A 27034-nucleotide genomic window follows, 5' to 3' on the forward strand; every position below is an offset into this window, starting at 1 on the left:
ATTACGGCCTGATAAAGATGTAAAGATACATTTTAATGGAGGATAAATCTTAATTCTCTATGGTGTGGGAGATACTGTTTTATCAATCACTATAATACATTACATAGAGTGCAATGAGAGATGAATAAAAAATGCTGCAGCCCTTTGAGGATAGAAGGTCTGATTCAGCAAGGATCGCTATTCTGCTAATACGCACGCAACGCTGTTTCTAATATCAGCGGTGATATGCAAATGATTGCATTTGCATTGCGATCGCAGCCTAACCATAGGGATGACCACTTGCCCTTACTCACATCCATATACTTTAGCAATATAGCAAAATAATCAGTAACATCGAGTAACATCGGACCCATACGCACACTTGCAATAGCCCTGAATTTACTCAGAAATTGCTAACAGCCATGTATGCTATGAGACCTCAGGCTGAGTCTGGCCATGCAGTGGATAATCTATGCACGCCCCTGCAATGGCATTGAAACACAATGACATGCCTGCGTTTGCCCAACCACACCCTGTCACCACCCCCAAATGGCACTTCCTGTCAATCACTCTGCAATGGGTCTGTGTAGCCACTGCGATTGCAGTCCCAAATGCAGTGGCCAGTTTGCACACGTGCACTTTGATGCATGCACAATACACAACAATCGGCCAATTGCGTGCATCTTAGCAACTGAGATCCTTGCTGCATGAGGCCCAGAGTTCTTAATGTGTTTGCTAGTAGTAAGCTCCTCTTTCTCCAGATGTAAAACAATAAACACAAGAGTGTAACTCTTACTTTTAAAAAACTTTCCCTCTGTCACTTTTTCTTCAAAATGTATTTTTCTGGGTGTCTAGCAACCTGCGCTGTTTCAAATGTGGATAACTAAATTTCTGGTGGGACACATCAAGTTCAATATTTTGTTTTTAGGTTCCTGTTCGATCCTGGACCTAAAAATGACATAGTTTGTGTATTGTGTTCTAAACCAACACTTTTCACTTTATACACTTTCTTAAGGATTTTTATATTTGAAAATGTTTCTCTTTTTCTAAATTGTTATTTATAAAAACAATTAAAATGAAAATTTATTTGAAAACTTTGTGCAACTATTTATTTATTGTTTTCCACTTCATTTTCAATAAGTGCAGTCCGCAATGGAATTGTAAACTTTTTTCACGTCTTCAATTAAATTCCATCTAGAATTTTTTTCAAACACTAAATGCAACATCATATATTTCTCTTGTTTATTGAAGGACAAAATGTTATAAATTGTTGGACACAAAGTAACATCTGTGAGTACATTGTTACATTTTGAATGGAGCATTGATATCTACTGAACTGATACCGGATCATACAAATAGATGATTATTTTTTGCTTTTTACTGGAAGATCTCCTATACATTGTTGAAGCATAATTGTTTATGTAATGTGCTAATAGTCAGCTTTATTATTTAATTAACATAAAAATAGTATGGTAGAGGAAGAAAGAAAAGCCATCTAATCAGAGGAGCCACTTCACTTACTGTAACATAAGTTCACTTCAAACATCTGCATGGGCCAATTGCCCTAACAACAATGGCAGAGAAGTGAGACGTGTCCAACTCCCATACCGGGTGCACACCCACAGCCCACACAGACAGGTGGGCAGCGGACCCCAGTAGGGAGATGTCAGCCTACCCGGTGTATTGAAGAGGAGCACACTTTACCAGTGCAAGATGAATACTGGGTTGCCGATCACTCCCGTCAACAACTCAAAAGCCGACAACAGACTTCCCAAAAATTTGGGAAAGAGGAAATTCACATGGTAAACCCACTTATGTATTGTACCATTAGACACACCCATTCTCTGCCCACCACACAACTATATGCAGAACAATCTGGCACTACGCCAATCCTAAAATAAGAACCAAAGTAATTATAAGGTTTATAAGCTGCCCCGGCTTGTTTAGTGTTCCATTATTTTTTTTCACGCACATTTGCTAAAATGCTCTGGCAAAGAGATGGGCTCCAATAAGAGCATGTCCTGGCAAACAGCGAGGAGCATTGTGATAGAGTAATACTATCAAACTGCTTCCTGGTTCAGGTCCCCAGCTGCCAATGAGCATGTTCACCCAGCGTATGAGTCACCGGGAGCTGACATCCCCTGAAAACTGGTGTTTTTGGGTAATATCCTAAAAATATTATTTGATATAAAGGCTTCAAAGTACTAAAACAAAAGATGCACGTGGAATAGAACCGGGACCTCCTTATCACTTAGCAGTACAGTATCAGGCTACAAGCCCTGTGACTCAGCACAATATCACTTACGCTAGAGATGTGCAGGTCCAATTCTCTAAGAACCGACAACAACCAAATTTAGGGGTTCCAAGTTAAACCAAGTCCAAGTTTGAAATCACTTTGGGGTACCGAGTCCAACCAAGTCCTGGTTCAAATCTTCCTGTGCTTCGGAACACAGACTTAAAAACTCGGGTTTGGATTGCATGTAAACAGGTCAATACAGATCCAAAATCAAAACAGGAAGATGAATCAAGATCCAAAGCACAAACACGGGGATCTGCGCACTGCACTAGTGTGCAGTGATAGCGGAGACCAAGGCTGTCTTTCATTTTAGTACTTTGAATTCTACAGCAGAAAGATTATAAGCATTGAGATAAGTATAACGAGTTATGCTGGGTACACACTGACAGATACATTGGCCGATCAATTGATCAGCCAATGTATCTGCTGCCTGTCGGCCAGTGTGTACCCGATATATACATTCACCGACATATCGCATTGGCTGTGCTGCACACAGACAGCGGCAGCCACGAGGAGGGGGGTGGGATACACCCCCTGGCCACCGGGTCCCACCCCCCGGCCGCCAGGACCCAAGGGCACAAGTAGATGATGGCCGTTCAGTATGTATGAAAGACCATCATCTGCAGATATATGTCAGGTGTGTAGACACAGTGCAGGTAGGGTCCGTGAGCTAACAGCCAGGTCCTCTACTGTATATACAGCACAGTGATAATCCTGTCTGGTTTCTTTTTATCTTAGTTCATTGACAGTTGCAGCTGGGTGGTTCAAGACATTGATTAGGTGCATGTGCTAGTTTAGTGGCCTAGCTGGTAGGTTGTTAGCTCATTTTTATTGTGGGGTTACTGGTTTGAATCCCAGGACCAGTGTTATTTATATTACCTGTAATTTTCCCCCAGAATACATGATAACATTGGTAAAAGTCTCACCAAATACTTGGTCATGGAGTGACTTAGCTGAATGGCTGCCAGGGTTACTGCTGGTGATGACCATGGAGATCCTTGATTGGATCTCTGGCTGAATTCCAGATGACACAGAGCACCCTGGGCTAGTGGATGATGGTTGGTATCCTACGTAAGTTGAATGTTGCACCGTGTGTTTGTTATTTATTTAAGGTGCAACATCAACACTAAAGGACAGTCTTCTGCAGGATCATCTACCACAATCTACCATCTCTCACAGGTGATCTCCCTGCTGACTGGGGGCATTTTGTCAATGTCATCTATCATCCATAAAGACAGTAACATTGAAGTCACCACACCTGAGATTAAGCAGGGACTCTGCCATTACTGTCCCTAGAGCACTTTGCTGCTAAGCCCAGTGAGCTGACCTATGCCTTGGGAAGAGAGGAAACCTCATCAGGCTGCTTCCAAGTCACAAAAAATAATTCTACCTGACTCCATCATTGCTACCAGTAGGTGACCTACTAGAGCACTGTGCCAGATCCTACTTCAGGTAAATAAGTGAGCTTTATCACTGCAACATCCCAGATACCAAGAGGAACAATAAGGGGTAAATTTACTGAAGGTCAATTTTAAATTGATCTAAATCGATGTTATGTATCAGAGGCTAAATGAACATTTACTAACAGATGATTCTTGATAACGATTTTTAAATGTTAGCAAATGTGCTACTTAGCCTCTAAATTGCACATTTTCTAACAGATCATTGATTTAGATTAGGGATTTACGCCAGACCATTTTTGCCAGATTTGGCTCTGATTCATCATCCGGCTTTGGATTTGGATTTGCCAAACTGCTGTGACTAGCTTTGAATTTGGATTTTTTACAAAAAAAGCTAAAATCACATAAATTGGGCTTTTTTTTCTCCCTAGAGTATTATTAACCTCAATAACATTCATTGCCAGTCATTTACAGTCAATTTAGACCACCTCACAGATTATAGTATTGTTTTCACCATTATTGGCCAAAGGCTGCAGTGAGCTGGCTGGTTACTAAGCGTCAGAGCAGCGGCACAGACACTAAAGCGCATCTACTGTATGAAACATTGCCTTTCCTCCCACCCACCCAGTGGGGTATGGCCAACAGAGTCACAGTACTTGTTTACACAGTGGGCTACGGCCCAAGGAGTCACAGTGCACAATCTTATTCATATTACACCGCACATAGTGCCCGATTCACATTACACCATAAAGTAGTGTCTCTTATTTATGTTACGACACACATTAGTGTCCCTTTTACACAATGCCCACAGTAGCGACCCTTGCACACAAAGCCCACAGTAGTAATGCCGCTTGTACAATGCCCACAGTAGTGGTTCCCCTTATACAATGCCCACAGCAATAGTGTCCCTTACACAATGCCCCCAGCAGTGGCATGCCCCCAGTAGTGGTGCCCCCTATGCAATGCCCCCAGTAGTAATGCATCTTGTAGTAGTGCCCCCAATAGTAATGCCCCTGTAGTAATGCCCCCAGTGGTAGTGCCCCTAGTACTATGCCTCCATTAGTAGTGCCCCCAGTAGTAATGCCCCCATTAATAGTGTCCCCAGTAGTATGCCTCCATTAGTAGTGCTCCCAGTAGTAATACCAAATTATTAGTGCCCCCAGTAGTAATGCCTCCATTAGTGGTGTCCCCAGTGGTAATGCCCCCTTTAGTAGTGTCCCCAGTAGTGACTCCCTAGTAGTATGCCCCCAGTAGTATGCCACCATTAGAAGTACCCCAAGTAGTTGCGCCCCCATTAGAAGTGCGCCCACTGTAGTATGCCCCCATTAGTAGTGCCCCCAGTAGTATGCCCCCATTAGTAGTGCCCCAGTAGTATGCCCCTAGTAGTATTACCCCATTAGTAGTTCCCCGAGTAGTATGCCTCCATTGGTAGTGCCCCCAGTAGTATGCCCTTAGTAGTTTGCCCCCAGTAGTATGCCCCCAGTAATAGTGCCCCCAGCAGTATGCCCCTATTAGTAGTACCCCCAGTAGTGTATCCCTAGTAGTATGCCCTCAGTAGTATGCCCCCATTAGAAGTTCCCTGAGTAGTTGTGCCCCGAGTAGTTGTACCCCCATTAGAAGTGCCCCGAGTAGTTGTGCCCCCAGTGGTGCCCCCTTACACACACACACAAAGAAAGAAAAAAAACTTACCTGAATCCCCGCTCCTGCCGTGACCGCTGCTGTCTGCTTTTCTCTGCACTATGGGAGAGACGTCATGGTCTTCTCTCCCATCACCCACAGCAGGGGGACCTGGTAATTGGAGCTCATGAGTGAGCTCCAGCCGGATCCCTCAGTGCACGCAGCAGCCAATGAGAGTCTGTGTTACTCTCATTGGCTGCTATAACAAATACACAGTCGCCACTGGTGGCTGTGTGTTTGTTACTATAGGGATATCGGAGGAGGCTGCCGTTTGGCCTCGAAGGGGGATCCGTGTTAGGCAGGGAACACCCGAACAGCGTTCGGGTGGACTCGGATCCCCGATGTTCGGAGCGGTTCGGATTCCACAGAATCCGAACCGCTCATCCCTAATTTAGACCAGTGGTTCTCAAACTCTGTCCTCAGGACACTGGGCTGGTACACAAGTGTAGTCATTACTCACTGACACATTTTCTAGGTCACCCAGCAGGTGCCTAGGTGTAGTCATTACTCACTGACACATTTCCCAGGTCACCCAGCAGGTGCCTAGGTGTAGTCATTACTCACAGACACATTTCCCAGTTCACCCAGCAGGTGCACAGGTGCAGTTATTACTCACTGACACATTTTCCTGGTCACCCAGCAGGTGCCTAGGTGTAGTCATTACTCACAGACACATTTCCCAGTTCACCCAGCAGGTGCACAGGTGCAGTCATTACTCACTGACACATTTTCCAGGTCACCCAGCAGGAGTCTAGGTGTAGTCATTACTCACAGACACATTTCCCAAGTCACCCAGCAGGTGCCTAGGTGTAGTCATTACTCACTGACACATTTCCCAGGTCATCCAGCAGGTGCACAGGTGTAGTCATTACTCACTGACACATTCTGTGGACGGATTGCGAATGTTATGCTAATTCCCCTATGCGCCCATATATACTGAATTATATGCATCTATGCAATGACGCCATTTGTAAGAGCAGCTGTCATCCCTATCATCATTAATTGCACCTATCCTATACTGGGTGCATTGGCATGGCTCAGAATAGAGAGTAACACTGACTACAGGCCGATACACCCACAAAACGGTTCTTTTATTTGCTTTCGCATTGTTTCCGTCCAGTAGCCGCACAGAAATGAGAGTTATCTCCCACAGAGAAATGGCTGCGATCCATGTGACTGCGCTGTAAGCGAGAAATCACTAGATGCGGCCGCATTCAAACATACATGCACCTCAGAATAGGCCCGTGACATTCAGGAAACTAATAATCCATATATTTCATACACACTAGGGTGTATTAGAGAAGCAGGTGCAGCCAGTTTACGCCAGGTATAGTCACATACACTTACGCATTTTACAGCATTTGCTTTCATTGTAAAATATTGTGTATGAGAGAAAGAAATCAAACACTGTAATATAAGCACAAGCCACAAAGAGAACGCATCTATTAGCGTCAGCCGTGGATCTGCAATCAGCCAATCAGAAGCGTTTTGCTAGCCCTTGTAACCATCATCTTCAGCAGCATTTATTTGCACCAGCCCTAAGGTACCCGCTTGTGATACAGCATTGACAGACATATACGTGTCTCTGCATGCCCTTAGTGTATCCAATCTAAATAAGTACATCCCTACCCCTCATCCCGCCTCTCCATTCACCTAGAATCACTCCAAGTACAATCTTTTTATACACTGTAAATACCTGATCTCTTTTAGGCTTGCCGACTCCAGTATAAGATCCTCAATGTACTTGGTGCTGCTATTGGTCATGTAATTATGGCTCAGAATGAGGTGTGTGAGGTTTTTGTTGTCACTCAGTGAGACCAGTAATGGAGAATATTCATCTGTCAGCTTCACCTGCTGGAGCCTGCGAGAGACAAGTAGAACCAGTGTGTATAGGATATAGGTGGGCTGCAATATATAGCATTAAATATTATGATTAACAGGGCAGCGAGGGGGCGGCCACATGATCCGTTTTACATAATAGGGGCATGTTGCCCCCATTTTGAAGAAGGGCCAAGGCCAGGAACTGTGTCTTCTGATACAGATTTCCTGGTGGCCATGCTGAGTAGGCTTAGTAAGATTAAGCTCACTCAGATGGCCGATATGGCTGGCATGGAGCGACTTTTTCTTCAAACACCTCCCACCTACTATATTTTTGCATCCCTGCTGCATCCAAAGACACCGCAGTAATGTGATCAGTGTACAGATCTGAATCACCCCCATTGATATGGCAGATATGACAGACATCCTGAATCTGGTGGAAATGCGGCTGGATCCCGCCGACATCTGAACACTGCACATGCGTCACAGATACCGCGCAGACAGCGCACACACCGGCCCAGGCATACGCACACAAATGAAGACTGAAAGGGCCTGATTCAGGGTGGGCGCAGAGGGGATGCCGCAGGCAAATGGATGATATTGTAGGTCCACGCAAGTGTCACAGCTCCGCAATGGTTACCGCATGGAGACAAAGGTCAAATTTGGACGTAGGGAGTGTAGATTTTAGTGGGCGTGCTGGGAGGTAACAGGTGGGTGGTTAGGCAGGTGCGGTCATGTTGGTCACACAGTGTATAAAGCCGCTGGATCCGTCACACAGGACGACGTGCTCAGGTGGAGAAACTGCACCAATCATGGTGCTGATGGTGCGGATTAGTGCTGCGGTAAATGGTCATCTCAGGATGAATTGCATTGGGCGCGGCAATAGCATTAAGATATAGATGCGGCTTCAGCAAAAGACGCTGCTGTGGCCAGGTCTGCGTCCAATTTCACACTCAGCTCCAAAGTCTCTGATTGGCTGTCCAGCTAAAAACTAACCAGACTGTCTGATGTTTTACTAAACCTGCAGCCGCTGCTCTTTGGATCCTGTTGCGTTTGGGTTGGTCACGATGTTTTATTTATTATTCTTTCAGGCCCATCAGACAACGTCTGTAACAAAGAAACAGGTAATCAATCATTCTTTCTGTTCCTATCTAGCAAATTGGAGGCAAAATCGGCACAAATTTTGTAGTCTATTCCATAATGTCTCATTTGATAGCACTGCATTGCACTAACCCAAGGCAACCAATAAGCATTCAGCTTTTATATGTCCAGTGCAAGGAGATGTGCATCTAAGTGCAATGCAATGACATGAGCACTAATATCACTATGGCTGAGGACTGTGCACCTGGCTGCAATGTGGTCCTGTGAGGTCATCAAGTGGTTGGAGGTTTTCTGGTCCATGCAACAATCTAATTAATAAAAGCCACTGACAATACATCACTAAAAAGAAGCCAAATAAACAGCATTTTATATTCACATTAAAATATCTTACTGAAAATGTATTTTCTCCTTGTGGAAATCACTAGCTGTCAGCATAGGTCTTATACAATCATTGGTAGGGATGGCCATCAACTATTCATGATTAACATCCATTGATGGGATGGCCACTGACCATTCATGATTAAAATCCATCGATGGTTAACCACCGATGGCCTATGATTTTGCCATAAACGGCAGAAATCCAGTGGTTCTCTGCCATTGATGACAAAGAGCCTCGCAATATTTCTTTATTTTCTTTCTCCCTGGTGCTAGCTAAACTTCCCAATGCAGCCCAGCCCCAAATTTGATTGGCCAAATGAGTAAATTAGCAAGAATAACTATTGGTGGGCAAAACAATCAATGGTTTCCCGTTGATGGTTTCATACCATTGAGGTTAACCACTAATGGTGCCATCAATTGTGACCATCAATGGTTAACCCACTGATGACCATCCTTAATCAGTGGTGATATCATGGCTGTACAGGTCTTCAAGTCAATACATACTTGTCATCGACTTGTGTCTTATTTCATATTCTTATTAAATTATAATTATACTCATGACAAATGTGTTATCCTGCACGTATCACTGGAGAGAACAGTTGTCAGGACACAGAAGTGTGGCCCGGGCAGATTGTTTTGTGATAGGTCGAGTTCCTACATGGTCTGGTTACTACTTATTGCCCAAGCCAATGGCGTACAAGATCTCTCTGTTAGAGAGTTATTCCTCAATCTGGAGAACACAGAAATCATATCTTATGTACATACAGCACATTGCAGTCACCTATCACTAAGATACTGTACTGTACAGATTTAGCTAAATGTTCTAAGTAGTTATTTGGTTTACAGTAATGCTGTTGACAGCATAATGGGCCTGATTCAGCAAGGATTGCTGCTTATACCCACGCAATTGGCCGATTGTCGCATTCTGCGCATGCATGTGCATCGCAGTGCACAAACTAGCCCGTGTGCTTGGGACTTCGATCGCAGTGGCAATGCAGACCCATGGCAGAGTGATTGACAGGAATTGCCATTTGTGGCTGGTGACGGGGGGTGTTCAGCTGAACGCAGGTGTGCCAGTGAGTTTCAACATCGTTGCAGGGGTGTGCATATATTAGCCACTGTGATCCCATACACAGCCTGAGGCCTCATAGCGTGCGCTGAAATAAGCAATTCTTGAGTGAGGTCTGACCCGCCTTAACTGTGCGTGAGGCTTCATTGGTAACCGATTGTACCAATGTTTTTGCAATCTTGCTAACCATTACGGATGTGCATGTAGGTGAAGTGGGCGCCTTATGCAGTGGTGCGGCGGCATTGCGATTGCTATGGATTATCAGTTGAACTGCGTGCGTACACTATATTGCGATCCATAGTGAATCAGGCTTAATGTCCACCAGAGACTGCCGACACAGTTGTAATGGGTTTTATAACTTTAAAGTTATAATGGTGACACAGTAAAAATGCTTAAAATCACATTACTAATCGCGTTTGCATTCTCCTGTTGACATAATGCTGTCAATGTTTTGACCGTCTACGGCATTAATGTATTCATGCAAGTTGTATCCCGTTACTATTCCTACTAACATGGGGTAGCCACATTTCTCTTTGTAAAGCTTCTGGGTTTGTTTGGAGCAGTCAAATGGAAACGTATTACATTTAATATACTGTATAGAAAAGATATACAGTGCTTACAAAAAAATGACATACAAAAAAAAAGAATATTTGTAAAATCAATCAAAAACAAAAAGGTATAAAAGTTCAGAATATAAGATTATATTTGAGTTATTTAAACTGCGCCTTCGCAGTGGCGAATTTCCCATATGAAGCACATGCCTGGGGGTGGCCATTGCTGGGGGCGGTACAGCAGGCTTCCCTGTATAAGATCCCTGGTACCCTGAAAATACAGCACCATGGACGTGGGAAGGTGGAACCTAAGACTCAGTTTTAAACATCTTGCTACATGCTGGGGGAAATACTGACGTGAACAATTAATATTATGTAAAGCACGATGTGATGTGTAACTGCTATATGAAATACTGCTAATATGATAATACAAATTTAGTAATCTTTCTCTATTGAACTCTGCTTGGAGAGTAGAACACTGTATTGGGAAGTGAATATGTACCTTAGCGTCTGGATCCGGCACTGTGAATGCGCTAGTATAGGATATAATCGCTCAGTATCACAAACTTTCAGGTCATTGTTGGACAGCCTGCAAGGTGTACATGAAAACATAAATGTATGGGAATAAGAAGACTATGTACAAAACACTACAACACACAAATAAGACATTAAATGGGCCTGATTCAGAACCACTCGCGAGTGCACAGCGAGCCCCGCAGCGAGTGAGAACTTAACTCGCTCAGGGCTTGCAGCAAAACAGGGCATCTGTCGATGCTGATTGACACCTCACCCTGTTTTATAGGCAGGTCAGGGGGGGGGGTGGCTGCACAAACGGAGGCGTTCCCGAAGGTCACCCACAGCTTAGCGAGTGGCCTGGAAAAAAAATGTCCCACCCTGATTCAAATAGCGAGCGCCTCTGAATCAGGGCCTATATTTGTTTAGTGGCCTAGCATGTCTATGGCCATGTCTGTATGGTACCGAAATCCGGAGTTACCAGACATTGCCTGTCCCTATCTTGCTTTACATGGTGTCTTCTTTGGCTGAGCACTGCATTATGCTCAGCGCAGTGGGGTCTACTGTATTGCTCTGAAGCACGACTATAAACAGTAATTGTGTGCTACATTTACAATGCTTAAGGCAGTGTCCAATTTATATACAGCCCTGTCTACAATACCTGAGATCCCGGACAAGATGAAGAAAGGGTGCTGGTCTCTCCAGCCCCTCGGTCTGAATAAAACTGGCATCTAGATTGAGGCTTTCAACCTCTCTGCAAGACTCAAGGACAAAAGCCAACATGGTACAGTCCACAGGTGTCAAGTATATTATTGAAAAATCTATATCTGCTTTCGGCCCAAAACTATGTAACACCACCGCTTTGTTCCGGGACTCAAAGAAGTTAGCAAACACATTCTCATGCTCTTCATCGTCATCTTCCATGGCTTCATCTTCCAGCAAAATACTCTTGGAAAGCCAACTGTTGACTTCTATGGAAGCTTACTGAGAGAGTTCCCCCAAATAAGTGGTCAAGGGAGACCTGGTCTGAGAGACCACAGAGGAACCAAGAGAATATTTCAACCCAGCCATCTTCACAAGATCTGGATTCTCCTAGAGATTTCTTTAATCTCTCTCTCGAGAAAATAGTCAAGATAGATTACTAATGCAGAAATAAACTCTTGTATTATGAGATGTAAGAATGAAACGGTCAAATTAGGAGCTTGATCAGATTCCATCAAAAAACTTGACAAGAGATTTGAGGATGTATCCACACTGAATGAACCTAAATCTCTGCTATCAAATTCAAGAATGTGATTAGTCATTCCGTGTTCCGCCATCCACCCAATAAATGTTAGGAGTTTCCGAGCATTGTCTGTATCATGACTGTGATTGGCCAAAATGTTAGTAACAAAAACTACAAAGAGCTGTTTCACCGTTTTGGGCAATCAAACCATCTGATCAGTGTTTGCTGTTTGAGGTTTGAAGGACATTGATAATACTGTACAGATGATCCAGCAGTAGGATGGGATATAACAGAAAGTATATGGAGCATCATTCTCCCTGAAATAATTAAACACCTTCTTTGACAGTTTCTTGCTTCCAAAGAATTGTTCAAAGTACATATCTCGTTCTTTGTGGAAGAATCCCATGATCTCAGAAACTCATTGGAAGAGACTGGTATCCATTGATGACAGCTTGGTTGGATGGCTGGTCATTAGCACACAACAGCCCTTGAAAAGAGACTGTCAACAAACTGACCACAATCACAGTCACACCTCTGGCCATTGTTTGTTGGTGCAATCCTGACTTGCTGAGAAATCCATTTGGTGATTACATTCATCTAAACCATAAAATATAAAAAGCAGTTTTTCTGGATCCTGTAAGATGGTTTCAAGGTGCTTCTGAAGATAGGGATTCTGATGAAGAATCATTGCCTCCAGGTTGATCTTATCCAGTTTGTTCAGTATCCAGAATTTAAAGAAAACAAAAGCAAATATCTGATAGAGTTGTCCATTCATCAAATCATAGACATACTTCTGCATCAGTGTGGTCTTCTCTACCACAGGGACTCTGCTCATCATGACACTTCGTGGATTACATCCTGATCGATGGCACCAGCGAAACAGTCTCCTGGGGGCAATGCATTCCAATAAACTCTTGGCTATATTCAAGTAAAACTCGTGCTTCCCACCAGTGTCTATGATCTCGTGTTGAGAATGACTTCTGAAATTCTGGCTGGAGATGAGAACCAGATCCAAATAGCGGACAGAAATGGGGACATGTTGAGGATCTTTGTTGGATCCTCGAGATCTGCACTCCACCAGCTTTTCTGTTTTCTCAAACAGGTGCTGCTTGTGGTGATTCTGATTTCTAAAGAAAGTCCAAAGAAATTATGAGCCTCAAAGTGACATGGAAATGTAAAACATGATCATATAACACTAACTGTTTAATTCAATGTCTCATAAATGACCCACAGGATAACCTTAGGAAACAAATACAAATAAAACATTAGCACAGCAATTTTAAGTTAAAACTTTATTCAATAGAGAATCCAGAGCAACCACGTATATATATGGAAGACTGGGCCACACATAGAACAGCTGCACATTGCAGATCTTATCATTTGGTCAATTGGGTATCATACATCTGACTGGCTTTAAACTATGCAGAATGATTGTGTGTGGGCCCAGTATGGTTGAAAAAAACAAACAAATATAGTTATTTATTGCTACCTGTAATTTCTGCATTTCTGCAGCCAGTGGGTGTCCACATTGGTCCAGCAAAATTTGCTTCACCAAAGTCTGACCCAAGAAAGAACAAAATCACTTTCATTAGTTCTACAGAGTACATAATCTCACTATAATAGTGAATGGAACCTGTACAGTACCAATGTATAAACAAGGTAAAAAGTTAGTTACAGTTAAATCATTTGCACAGTAGTTTCATAAAATAAAATAAAAAAAAGATTAGATAGAAACTGAAACCTCACATTCTCTTCATGTGACTGATCCTGGAGAGATCAGAAGAATGGACAGAACCCCAACAGTAGTTTCATCTCTTGGAGCTTAGCTCACTGCTCTACAGAAAATATTGTAGAGACATGGTGCCCTATTTTCCCCTTCTGCCAAACAGAAACTGAGGGTAGCCTTGAATGATCAAGAAGAGTCCCCTCTTTGAAAATATGTGCCCTCCCTTTGTTGTTATATTCTGGTGGTCATTGTGATTATCAGTCAATGTCCTCCTACACTACAGAAACCATTATGAATACAACACATGGGGAGGATTTCCCCTGTGATATGGTCCCATTAGTTGTTATTGTCTCAAGAGCACCTGTGGCCTATAAATGCAGTAATTTAAGAAAAAAACTACACTACAATATATACTCTAGATGCTGGTATTTAGTCCCAGAGCAGCTACAGTACATCTCAAGAACCTGAACACTAGATAGAAAGGAGAGCGTTCATTAGTGTCCTTGACCTGGGCATGTTCCAGAACTGAGCATAAGCAATTATGGGTGAAGCAGCTAGATAATAGCTGGACAGCCAATCAGGGGCTTTATCTTATTTATAAGATTAGATACAGCCAATCAGGGCCTCCTGAGCTCCTTATGGTTTCGTGACAAAATATAAAAGAATAAATGAGCAACCTATTACCGATATTCATTCTTCCTACTATAGCACACAGGGTCAGGGTCTAAACGGTATTCACCAGTGCACACCATGGGGCAGGATGGACTAGGCTGCTTTACTGACCAGGTTGTGGCTCCTATAGTAGGTTATTGGTGAGGAGTAGCATAGAATATGCAAAATGAAACAGAAGTTCCACAGTTCACACAAACAGCACTATCTACAGTACACTGCCTAACAAAAGCTATGCTGATGTAATACTTATCTACCTGAGCTAAATGGCCTAACCAAAGCTAAACTGATCTATGACTTATCTAGCTGAGCTACACTACCAAACCAAAGCAAAACTGATTTAACACTTAAGCCGGGTACACACTAAGCGATATGTCTTCCAATCAGGCAGATAAGAGCAACAGATCGGGCACATCCGCCAGTGTGTACCTGCTATGTCATTGACGATGCGCACTCCAACACTTTGTCAGTGACATTGCCAGTCGGACCTGCATGCAGGTCCAACGGGTGAAATAATTAGCGAGGGCCATGCTGCCAAATGCAGCATGGTCCCTGCCAAAGCTGCCGGCATCGGCAAGTGTGTACACACTTGCCAATGCCAACACCCCGCCGGGTCCCATCACTGACGAGGTCAGTACACACTGTTCACTGTCTAGTGTGTACCGGCCATTACAGTGTCTCATGAGCTAAAGTGCATAACCACAGCTAAACTGATCTAAGACTTATCTACATCAGCTAAACTGCCTAACAGAAGCTAAACTAATTTAAGTCTTATCTACCTAAGCTACACAGCCTAGCCAAAGCTATACTGATCTAAGGGTTTGATTCACTATGAAATGCAACTGGGAATGCAATAGCGATTACGCACACAGTTCAACTGCTATAGTATGTTAATTCATTGCGATCGCTATGCAGCCACTGCACTACGTAAGGAAGCCCACTGTACCTTGCACACATCCATAATGTTTAGCAAGACTGCGAAACCATCGGTACAATCGAGCACCATCGCAGCCTCACACACACTTGCACAAGCCCTGACCTAACTCAGAAATTGCTAACATCCACGCTTGTTATCAGGCCTCAGGCTGCATAGGGCATCGCAGTGGATAATTTATGCATGCCTCTGCATTGCCGTTCAAACGTACTGGCATGCCTGCGTACGACCGAATCCACACCCCCTCGTTACCACCCACAAATGGCACCTCCTTTCAATCACTCTGTGATGGATCTGCATAGCCACTGCAATCGTAGTCCCAATCGCAGTGGCTGGTTCGAGCACGTGCACTGCAATGCATACGCATGCCCAGTACGCAACAATTGGCCGATTGTGTATGTTTTAGCAACTGCGTTCCTTGCTGAATCAGGCCCTAAGACTTATTTACCTCAGCTAAACTACCTAACTGACGCTAAACTGATCTCAGACTTATTAAACTGTCTAACCAAAGCTAATCTATTTTAAGCAAAAGACAAACCCAAATGCAGTAAGCAGCAAGTCATGTGTGAGGCACCTGGGTAGTAATCACATGGATAACCAAAATGACAATGCTGACTAATAATAGCACAAATGCTAAATCACAGGATACAGAGTTTTTATAGTGGAGATGTTGCCCATAGTAACCAATCAGATTCTAATTAACATTTACCTAGCACATTCTAGAAGATAACAGCTAGAATCTGATTTGTTGCTATGGGCAACATCTCCACTTCTAAAAACTCTCACTTTAGTTAATATACCCCTGAGACAGCAGAGGTCATACACGTATTCATATATTACCAGAGATGAATCCTGAACAGTATCAGCAGAACAAAACACCTAGCACATGGAAACAGACCTGATACACTGGCAACCCCCAGGTGACCAACAGACAGTAGATTTAGGGCGTCAGAAGGGAAATAATCCATTCAGTGTATCAAACCATCCATGCAATTACAGTGCTTAGCACTAGCAGAACACCTGAAACCAATACCAGCACACAAGTATGAAGTGTGACAAAATGACTATGGGTTCTATTCATACCCCGATAATTAACATTAGAGATGTGCACTGACCCCATGTTTTGGTTTTAGTTTTAGATCTGGATCTCCCCTGGTTTTGGATCTGGATTGGTTTTGCCAAAACCTCACCTCCGTGTTTTGTTTTTCGGTTTTGGTTTTGGATCGGGATTTTTTCTTAAAAAATCAGAAAAACAGCTAAAATCTCATAAAATGGGCCTTTTTTTGTTCCTACAGTATTATTAACCTCAATAACATTTATTTCCACTCGTTTCCAGTCAATTTTGACCAACTCACAGCTCACAATATTGATTTTTTCATCTAGTTAAGGGCCAAAAGGTTGCATCCAGCTAGCTGGCTCAAGACTGATTGATAAATAGAGATGAGGACTGTGCAAAGATGATGGTTGAGGTACACGTTTGGGGTACCCCTTGAGGATTGAAGAATTGATAGTTGATAATTGGTGCAGCCACTGGCTGAAGAATTGATAGTTGGTGCAGACACTGGCTGAATTAAGAAGAGTTGATACTTGATAATTGGTGCAGCCACTGGCTGAAGAATTGATAGTTGGTGCAGACACTGGCTGAATTGATAATTGGTGCAGCCTCTGGCTGAAGAATTGATAACTGTTGCAGCAACTGGCTGAAATGATAATTGGTGCAGCCCCTGGCTGAATTGATACTTGTTGCAGCCCCTGGCTGAAGAGTTGATAATTGGTGCAGCTCCTGGCTGAAGAATTGATAATTGGTGCAGCCCCTGGCTGAAGAATTGATAATTGGTGCAGCCCCTGGCTAAAGAATTGATAATTGGTGCAGCCCCTGGCTGAAGAATTGATAATTGGTGCAGCCCCTGGCTGAAGAATTGATAGTTCACAGTTAATTGTTGATGCAACCTCCGGGCTGAGTAGCAGTGGAATACAGAGCTATGATTAGTCCTGCAACAGCCTTGAGGCCTGGAACTCTTGGCAAGTTGCGGCCATTACAGCCTTGAGGGCCGGTGAGGAGTAACGACAGGTGGCCTTTGGGCCATGAAGTAGGATGCAGCCTTTGGGCCATCTAGCAGCCTTAAGGGCTGAGAAACCTTGGCTGAATGTCACTGTTGTGCGACTTGTGCCATCGGGTTGACGCAACAAGCAGCAATTGGTTCAGAACTTTCTTTAAAAAAAATGAAAGGGGCATGCAGGAGATGCTGTCTGTGGACATTTATAAACCATAACATTAAAATGTCAGGCAGCATTGCCCCAACCAGCACATAATGGAAAGGAAAAAGGTGCAAGATGGAATTGTCCTTGGGCCCTCCAACCCACCCTTATGTTGTATATATGAAACAGGACATTCACAGTTTAACAAACCAATCACTTCAGTGACAGGAACTGCCACTTGTGGCTGAAATTATTGGTTTGTTTGGACCCCCCACAAAACAAGCTGCCAGTGCGCAGTGGACATTGGTGGCAATGATCCCATACACAAACTGGCTTTACAATACATTAGATTAAATGTCACCATCATCATCATCATCCCCATCAGTGTGTTTTCCTCCTCTTCACACAATATGAATTTGTCCCCGCTGGAATCTACCATTACAGTCAGACGCTTCTGTATTTTTTGGACATAAGTGCTGGTAAAGGTCTTCCTCGTGGAATTTGCGATTCATTTTGATAAACATATATCTTTTCCACATTTTGGGGAAGTAACCTCCTACGATGATCACTGACAAGGTTCCCCATTGCGCTGAAAACTCTTTCAGAGTACACACTGGAGGATGGGCAACTTAAGTACAGCAAAGCCAGTTTGTGTAAGTGACTCCAAATTGCCTCTTTTTCCTGCCATTAGTGAAATGGACTGTCTGACATGTCTATTTGGATGCTATCCCTAAAATAGTCATCCACCGTTTTATGAATTGTGACCATATCAGACAAAGTCACAGTAGACATGTCAATTATTGTAGGCAGTTATTTTAGAACCAACTATATGTCATTAGATTTTGCTGACTGATCTGCATCACCACCAGCAGTGGGTCTCTTAGGAAAATGTAGTTTTTTCCTGACAGCTGTAGAAACTGAAGGAGGAGATGCTGCCGTGTCATGTTCCGCTTGAGCTGACAATTTTTTCACCACCAGATCTTTGCATCTTTTCAGATTTATGTCCATCAGAAAGAAAGATACAAGGTATGGCTTAAACCTAGGATCAAGTATGGTCGCCAAAATATAATGACCTGATTTCAAGAGATTGACGACCCTTGGATCCTGTCAAAGTGAATGAAGGGCTTGATTTTCAAGTCCCACATACTTAGCGGAATCACTTCATTTCAGCTCCTCCTTCAGTTTCTCCATCTGCTTTTGCAAAAGTCTGATTAGGGGAATGACCTGACTCAAACTGGCAGTCTCTGAACTAACTTCACATGTGACAAGTTCAAAGGGTTTGAGAACCTTGCACAACATGGAAATTATTCTCCACTGCACTTGACTAAGGTGCATTCCCGCTCCTCTACCTAGGTCATAGGCCATAGTGTAGCCCTGGATGGCCTTTTTCTGCTCCTCCATCCACTGAAGCATATAGAGGGTAGAATTCCACCTAGTTACTACCTCTTGCTTTAGCTGATGGCAGGGCAAATTCAACAGTTCTTACTGGTGTTGCAATATTTGACACGCAGTTGCTGAATGACGAAAATGTCCAGAAATCTTTCAGGCCACCGAGAGCATCTCCTGCACGCCCCTGTCATTCTTTTAAAAAAATGTTGCACCACCAGATTAATTGTGTGAGCAAAACATGGGATGTGATTGAATTTGCCCACCTGTAATGCTCGCACAATATTGCTGGTATTGTCAGAAATCACAAATCCCGTGGAGAGGCCAAGTGGTGTAAGCCATTTTGCAATGATTTCCCTGAGTTTCTCTAAGAGGTTCTCAGCAGCATGCCTCTTAGTGAACCAGTGATACACAGAGTAGTCTGCATGAGCTGGTATTTGTTAGCTATATGTAATTCATCTACAGATCAAAAAGTTGCACACATTTCCACAAATGCCTCAACCAGTTTGGTCCCTATAACCAGTTTCCATTGTACTGACTGATCTGGAGGAGCCCCTTTGTATGTGTTGGATGTCATATGCAACATTATTGCTCTGTGGGCCATTTTTATAAAATAGCTGTTGAGTTGATGGTTGAGTTTGCTTACCAGAAGCAGATGATGTTAACCTTTATCCTTTGCCCTTTCAAGAACATCTCAGCTCCCAAGTTCCTTGTCTTTTTTGCAATTGCAACATTTAATAATTGATTACCTGAATTAAAATTTAGGCTGTTACCTGCACATAATTATGAGTTGGGTTTTGGAGACCGTCAGTCAGGATGCCGGCTGTCAAAACACCAAAAGTGGCATCCCAATACTCAGAATCCAGACAGGGGCTAGGTAAGTTTCCTAACCCTTCCACCTTCACTCCCTAACCCTCCCTTCTTGCATCCTAACCCTAACCCTCCCAACCCTGCACCCTAACCCTCCCAGTTAGTGCCTAAACCTAACCCTCCCTCCTTAGTGCTTATACCTAATGCTCCTCTCTTAGTGCCAAACCCTAACCCCCCAGTGGTGCCTAACCCTAAATACCCCTGTCCCTTGCCTAACCCTAACCTCCTCCCTCCTGCAGGCTAACCCTAATCCCCCCACGGCTAACAGCTAACCCAGCTTGCTATACCTATGATTCCGGTGTCAGCATCTCAACTGATGTCGGGATTCTGCACCGGTGTTCTGGCCGCTGGGTTGGGATTCTGGCACCGGGATTTTGACTGCCAGCATCCTGATTGTAGGTAAATTGACTACATCCCCACAATTATGTATACTGTACATGCTGCATAAAAAGGTGGCTGGTACATATTTTAACACATTTTAATAAAAAAAAAAACATTACATCATACAGCCTATATTTTTCTACGTAAACATAAGTAGTCCCCATATTAAAACATCATTATGAATAACAAACCCACAAAAAAAAATCATAAGCACCCTCATCCGACTAAACAAGTCAGCCGAAATTGCACTGAGAAATCAAGACAGAGTGAGATTTGGAGATGTATGGAGTGGGATTTAACTACTGTAACTCAGACTTTGTGGAACCTCATGAGAATACTAAACATTAACATTGATTGTTGACAGCAAGCAAGAGTATTGATAGGTGGTCATCGATATATTTATTTAAGTATGAATGCTTTGATGAGTTCTTCATAAGACTGTGTTTTACTGTACTCTGAGCTTCAATAAAATCGGTGAACAATGCATCACTAAAAAAGACTGGTATTTAAACTTTTACAGGAAAATTATCAAAGATTTTTAAATCAATCATCATTTATCTATATTCCGAAGATATGAGACTCTCAACTCCCTACGAAATGCATGCATACTATTTTGTAACTATTGTGCTAATTTAGGACAGGATTGTTATATATATATATATATGACATTTTTGTTTTTATTGATTGTTATTATTTTTTTATTATTATAAATTTTTATTATTGTGTTTTTTATATTATTAAACTTTTACATTTTAGAAAAAAACTTTATTTTGGATGCATTTAAAGCATGCAACAGAATATGCTGGCACTAAATAAGTAAAAAATAAATAAAATAATAATAAATATATGCACTCAACATAATTATTTTTTAATTATTATAAATTTGAAATGCCAATCATTCCTAAAATTGTCTTGTTGTATCTATATAAACTAAAGCCCATTGAAAAACTGTATATTTTATTTGGACTGGCAGCTAAAGTTGCAATAAATAAATGTACTATTTATACTGAAATAGTTTTTCAACAGAGCACTTGAATTTGTAGTGGATTTTATTGAAACTAGTGAGGTAAACCTCTCAGGATTTATCGGATGACTAATGACACTATTAATCAATTGGTACTTTTATTATTCTGCAATAGGGCTCATTGGAAACAATGTAATGTACCTCTCATAAGTTTTTATTGCTATTTCCAATTAAAAGACTTGAAGATTTTCATTGAATTACTAATAGGGAAGATATTTTATATTAATAGAAGTGTGAAATGGAGGAGTTTGCTATTCCAAAAAAAGTAAATGTAACCATTGCATGGCTTTGTTCTATTTACATGGTAGCCGGCAAGCCAAATACAGGTGTCATGGGTCAGCAAATATACGGGCTCTCGTGGACAATGGCACTGCTTTCACTCCCCCCACCACCGTTACAGTCCTGGTTGTGCCAATTGCCAAATGCTGCTACTATAGAGGTGGCTGATAATGATGGTGTTTAACTTCAGTTTGCTGCTATAAAGCATTCAAATTCAGCAATTCAAGCACTTGCTGGCTGATACCAATGAGAGATAGATGTACTGTACATTGGGGACAGATCATACATATTTATTTACTAGGTTCTTTTAAAACACAAGAAGAATGTGCTAGAGATGAAATATTAAACAATATTGATGCAATGAAATATACTAAGGCTAAAATACTGTATTGCATATTTTCCAGTAATGTTTTGCATTCACATTGCCAGTTGGCTCCATTTCTTGTGATCTTGTTTTCTGGTTATTAAATCCTGTGTTCTCTGTATTATACAGTTATATGTGTGCTATTACATTGGAATGTCACCAAAGCAATGGGACAGTTAATTTCCATTAAACAATAGACATTATGTTTATAATTGTGATACATCTACAAATATGAAGGTTTGAAAATATATTTGAATAATCATCTAAGTTAACAATATCATTAGTTATGTTTAATTAGATTTTATTTAAATTTTATATTAATTTTCCAGTTTTATGTTTTAGTGAAAGATAAATATATATGCACTATGGGTCTTATTAATCATCAATTAATTTGCTGTAAGTTTCATAGAGAGCTCCATGTAGCAATTATTGCTGATCAGGGACATTATTTTCCCCAAGTGACACATTATTTGCTCTCTAATTATCTTGCCTAGAAAGTATAACTATGTCTGCATGAGTTATCCAGACTTTCTACAGGCAATCCAATCTGCAATCACTATTCTGCAAGTAAGTACAGCAGCTGTCCCTGAGTTGCATCACCGGTATACAGTTGTAAGAGGACTATTTAGACAAACACATCATTAGGGATCTACAGAAAATGACCTTAGTCCATTAAATCATTGGTAACTACATGACTATGCTTTGTATGTTCCATATATATGGCTAAATGTAATAGCCTGTGATCTTCAGCCGCTGCAGGAATATTTGTGAATCTCCCTGTATTTTTAAAGCAGCTATCATTTTACAGGCTATACTAAACTGGTTTAGCCTTTAAAGTGATTGCCATTTTAAAAATATGGCAAACATGTACTTGGCTCACTTTATTTAGTAATGGTGTATTATGAATATACATCTGCTGGAAGATTTTTCCAAGTGCATGAGACTCTTTTATATAAACATTATTTTCTAACAATAATAATTAACATTAATTAACATGAATTAAAAATTAACATTAATTAAAAGCCAATAAAAATATAGTGCACCAAAAAAATTAAGGACATTGAGCATTCTTTGGAGTGTGGCCTCATTGAAAATTTAGCTTTTCTGTTTTCCCTTCATGAATTCTATTTAATAATATCCCCTTCTCTCTCCTCTAATCTCATGCTTATAAGTAAACTGTTTAAAGCAACATTTTACATTTGAATAATTACATTTTAAAGATGATAATTTTCTTCCTCTGAAAGTTTAGATTTAGTTGTTTCTACCTTCTTTGCAGATATAACAATAAATCATTGTTAGAACTGTAATTTATAGCTTACTCTACTGCATACCCTACTTACATGCAATTAATTAGAAATTTTATTTAAAATTAAAATTATTTTTTTTTAAATGTTGCTGATTTCCTTGCTGTGAAAATCTAAACTGGTTTCATGCTATAATACATTGTGACAGCAGTTACTCATGATTATTTTGTACTGACTTCTAGTTTTACATTCATTAAAGAAGTAATAATCTATATAATCTATATAAATTATTATATAGTTTAAATGTCCATTTCACAAATAGGGGTATATTTACTCAAATGCGGGTTTCAAGAAGTTGAGATGTTTTCCATAGTAGCCAATTCATTTTACAAAAATGTTTAGCATAAACCATAAACCAAGGGAGCTACAAATACTTCTGAATATGTACATTTATCATGAATTGGTTGATTTTTATGTGCTGTAGACTCTTAGGATTATTTTGTACTAACATATTGTTTTACATTCAGTAAAGTAGTAATAATCTATATAATCTAATATATAATGATTTACATAATAACCAGCTATGGCATGTCCTGAGATCGACATGAGCAGTGGAAGTGCCCGCCCTCGTTAATGGCTCCCACTGCAGTGGACATAGAAAAGGAAGTCAAAGTGCAATCAGGGTATTTGTATGGGCAAGAAACAAGGGAAAGGGAATTTGCCTGGTCCAATATACTATTGTAAAATAATGTTGTTCTCTTGGTATTAGACAATAAATTAGACAAAAATGACTAGATTTACATTCTTGCAATAAAACATTTTGGCCCAAATGTAATAAGGTGAGAGTTTTGAAAATGTAAGAGTTTAGCAGGAAACTATCACATTGGTGGAATTTTATCTTCAAAATGGGAAAACATCTGGGTGAGAGTTTAAATCGTGAGTTTTTTTAGTCTAAAAAATGCGAGTTTGCATGTTCTCGGACTCTATTACATTGGGTGAGTTTAAAAGTGTCAGAGTTTACTGCTAAACTCTCACATTTTCTAAACTCACCCTATTACATTTGGCCCTTTGACTGTCAACAGCATACAAGTAACCATCAACTTTTTTTCCTGCGCCCCATAAGCTTGGTAGTGACCTACAGTGAAAGTTTTTTTAAGGGGGATACCCTGATACAACTGTCCTAAGGTATCTTACCATGAGATAGTATACTGAAATTCTGGAACACTCTGGGAACCCACTTTGTCTTCAATTGAACAGTTATTACACATATTTCAGTCCTATCTGCCTACACAAGTCTATATGCATGGATGACTAGGCTGAATAATACACTATGGGCTGGGCCTAATACAGAGTTAAGAGCAGGTCCAGTTAGAGGATGCAGTTTTTCACCTTGGCAAAGCCATGTTGTGTTGCTTACAAATGTAAATGTGTAGATTTTGTGTTATTAGGGGTCTGCAATTTATCTGTATTTATTCCAATCTCTAAATGAGGTCCTACATGTCTACAGCATGATCTGTTTACTGAATCTATAGACTAATATTGTATGTATATTATTATTTGTTTATTATCAAGCAGGAACTGAGGCTATACCATGTACTGTAGTACAATAAATATGCTAACAAGAATGGCAATACTAAAATAACATGCTAGAAAATGTGTGAAAAAGTATATATCCAAAATATATACCATTTACTTTTGTTAATTATAGTAATTATTTTCACTATCTTTCTTAATTCTGCAAATTGATATTTGATCTAATTATATGTATGCTGTGTTTTAGTTAATGCTTTAACTTGTCTTGTATGTTTTATTATTGGTGTATTACATTTAGTTTTAACATTGATTATTGGAAACTGATGATTGATTTTGCTATTGAAACATTAATCTCCTTTGTTTTTAGATTTTACTTTTTCTTTATTAGTTAGAAAGTCAGTGCTCTCTGTATTGGGGTAGAGTTTTTGAAGTGCTCTGTTATTTTATATAGCATTGCACTATATGTAGAAATTGTTTCTTACATGTAAGTCAGCTATGTTCAACAAATTAAGCAGAGCTGCCCCCGATCACCAGTTAATTAGTAGTGGATTTTGGCCAATGAAGGAATGAAGGAAGCGACACATATGCTGCATAGTAATGGTACGGCCATGCCAGTATCCCATACCTCCACTTAAGGCACACAAAGCAATCAAACATGCAAAAAAAAGTTTCAATACCCCACTCTTTCTCTCAATATTTCAATCACACTCTCTATGATATTTATTTGAGCAAAAAATAAATAAAAAAATAAATGAAACTAAAATATTTGAACTTCAGTTACAAATTTCTGGCACTATAAGCATATTGAAATATTCTGTATCTACACCTGTAGAGGTATTACAGGGAAAAACTGGTATCTGTTGAACAAAATCACTATTTTTAATGTGCAGTACCACTCTTGCTACAACTCTACACTCCTAACAAAATACTATACCATAGTTTAGGCATGGAAGTTGCAAAAATTATTTTGAAAATGTTGAACATTTGTATACATACATATCGGTGAAGAGCAAATAATACTACTACTAATAATAATAACAACATTAACACTACGACTAATACCACTACTTATTACTACTACTACCACTACTACTACCACTACTACTACTACTACTACTACTACTACTACTAATAATAATAATAATATATTATTATTATTATTTCATTTATAGAATATTTTTTTTCCAGTAGGATTCGCAGTACTTTTACTTTTGCAGAGTAAAAATGCACATGATGCAAATTAAACAACCTACGTATTAGCAGACTACAAAAAAAAGTGCTAAACATTTTTATAAAAATGTTTGAGTATACAGATAAGTCTTGAGTTAGAGCTGAAAAGCTAAAACCTCGAGCCCCAAAGAAATTATTGGATTTTCTAGATGCTAGTAATAGTCCTTTATATGCTAATCAAGATATGTGACTGTGATCATAAGGCATCAAAATCTGCTCTAAGTACTTTGCACCCTGGTTGGGTAGTGTTTGCCATTTTCAACTCCCTCCTCTACCCACCACCTTCTTGCTTCTCCTCACTCTCTGCCCTTGACTTAGCCACCCACTTTACATCTAAAATGTATTCCATTTGTCAGGACATGGCATCCCACCAGGCCATCTGCACACCACCCCCTCCTTTCCCAGACCACCCCTCCCCATCCATCTCACCAACACTGACATCTTTATCTTCTGTATCTGTAGAGGGAGTCATGGCCCTCATCTGGTCCTTCCCCCAATGCACCTCCACCCTTAATCCTATCCCTTTAAACCTCCTTTACTGCCTCTTTCCTGCCTGTTCCCATCTTGCTCACCTCCTCAATCTCTCCCTCTCATCAGTTACTGTCTCTTCTGCATTCAAGCATGCACTTGTCTACACATTCTAAAAAACTACTCTTGATTCTAACACTCTCTTCAACTACTGACCAATTTCTAACCTCCCTTTTGCCTCCAAACTCCTTAAGTATATTATTTACAATCACCTTACCACCTTTCTTTCCTCCCACTCTCTGCTTATCTCATTACAGTCTGGCTTCCATCCTCTCCACTCCACTGAAACTGCCCTCATGAAGGATAACACTGATCTCCTTGCTGCCAAATCCAAAAGCCACTACTCTATGCTCTTTCTTCTCAACCTTTTTTCTGCTTTTGACACTGTAAACCATCCTCTCCTCATACAAATCCTTCACTCCCTTGGTCAATGTGATGCTGCTCTCTCATGGCTGTCCTCTTACCTCTCTGACCACTTCTTCTCTGTCTCCTCTCATGACTCCTCTTCTTCCTATACTTCCACTAACAGTAGGTATCCTCCAAGGTTATGTTCTTGTACTTCTTCTATTCTTCCTCTATATATCTTTTTTAAGTAAACTCATCAGCTCTTTTGGTCTCCAATATGATCTCTATGCTGATGATACTCAAATCAACCTTTCC

The 27034-nt window shown here is 40.8% G+C and overlaps 1 pseudogene; it reads right to left on the reverse strand.

The window, feature by feature from the left end:
- Position 1: 1 nt before the first annotated feature.
- Positions 2–26318, reverse strand: LOC148481262 (NACHT, LRR and PYD domains-containing protein 12-like; annotated as a pseudogene).
- Between the last annotated feature and the right edge of the window lie 716 nt (positions 26319–27034).

This window comes from Taudactylus pleione, unplaced genomic scaffold (genome assembly GCF_031769625.1).
Source record: "Taudactylus pleione unplaced genomic scaffold, aTauple2 ptg000587l, whole genome shotgun sequence".
Taxonomy (NCBI): Eukaryota; Metazoa; Chordata; class Amphibia; order Anura; family Myobatrachidae; genus Taudactylus; species Taudactylus pleione.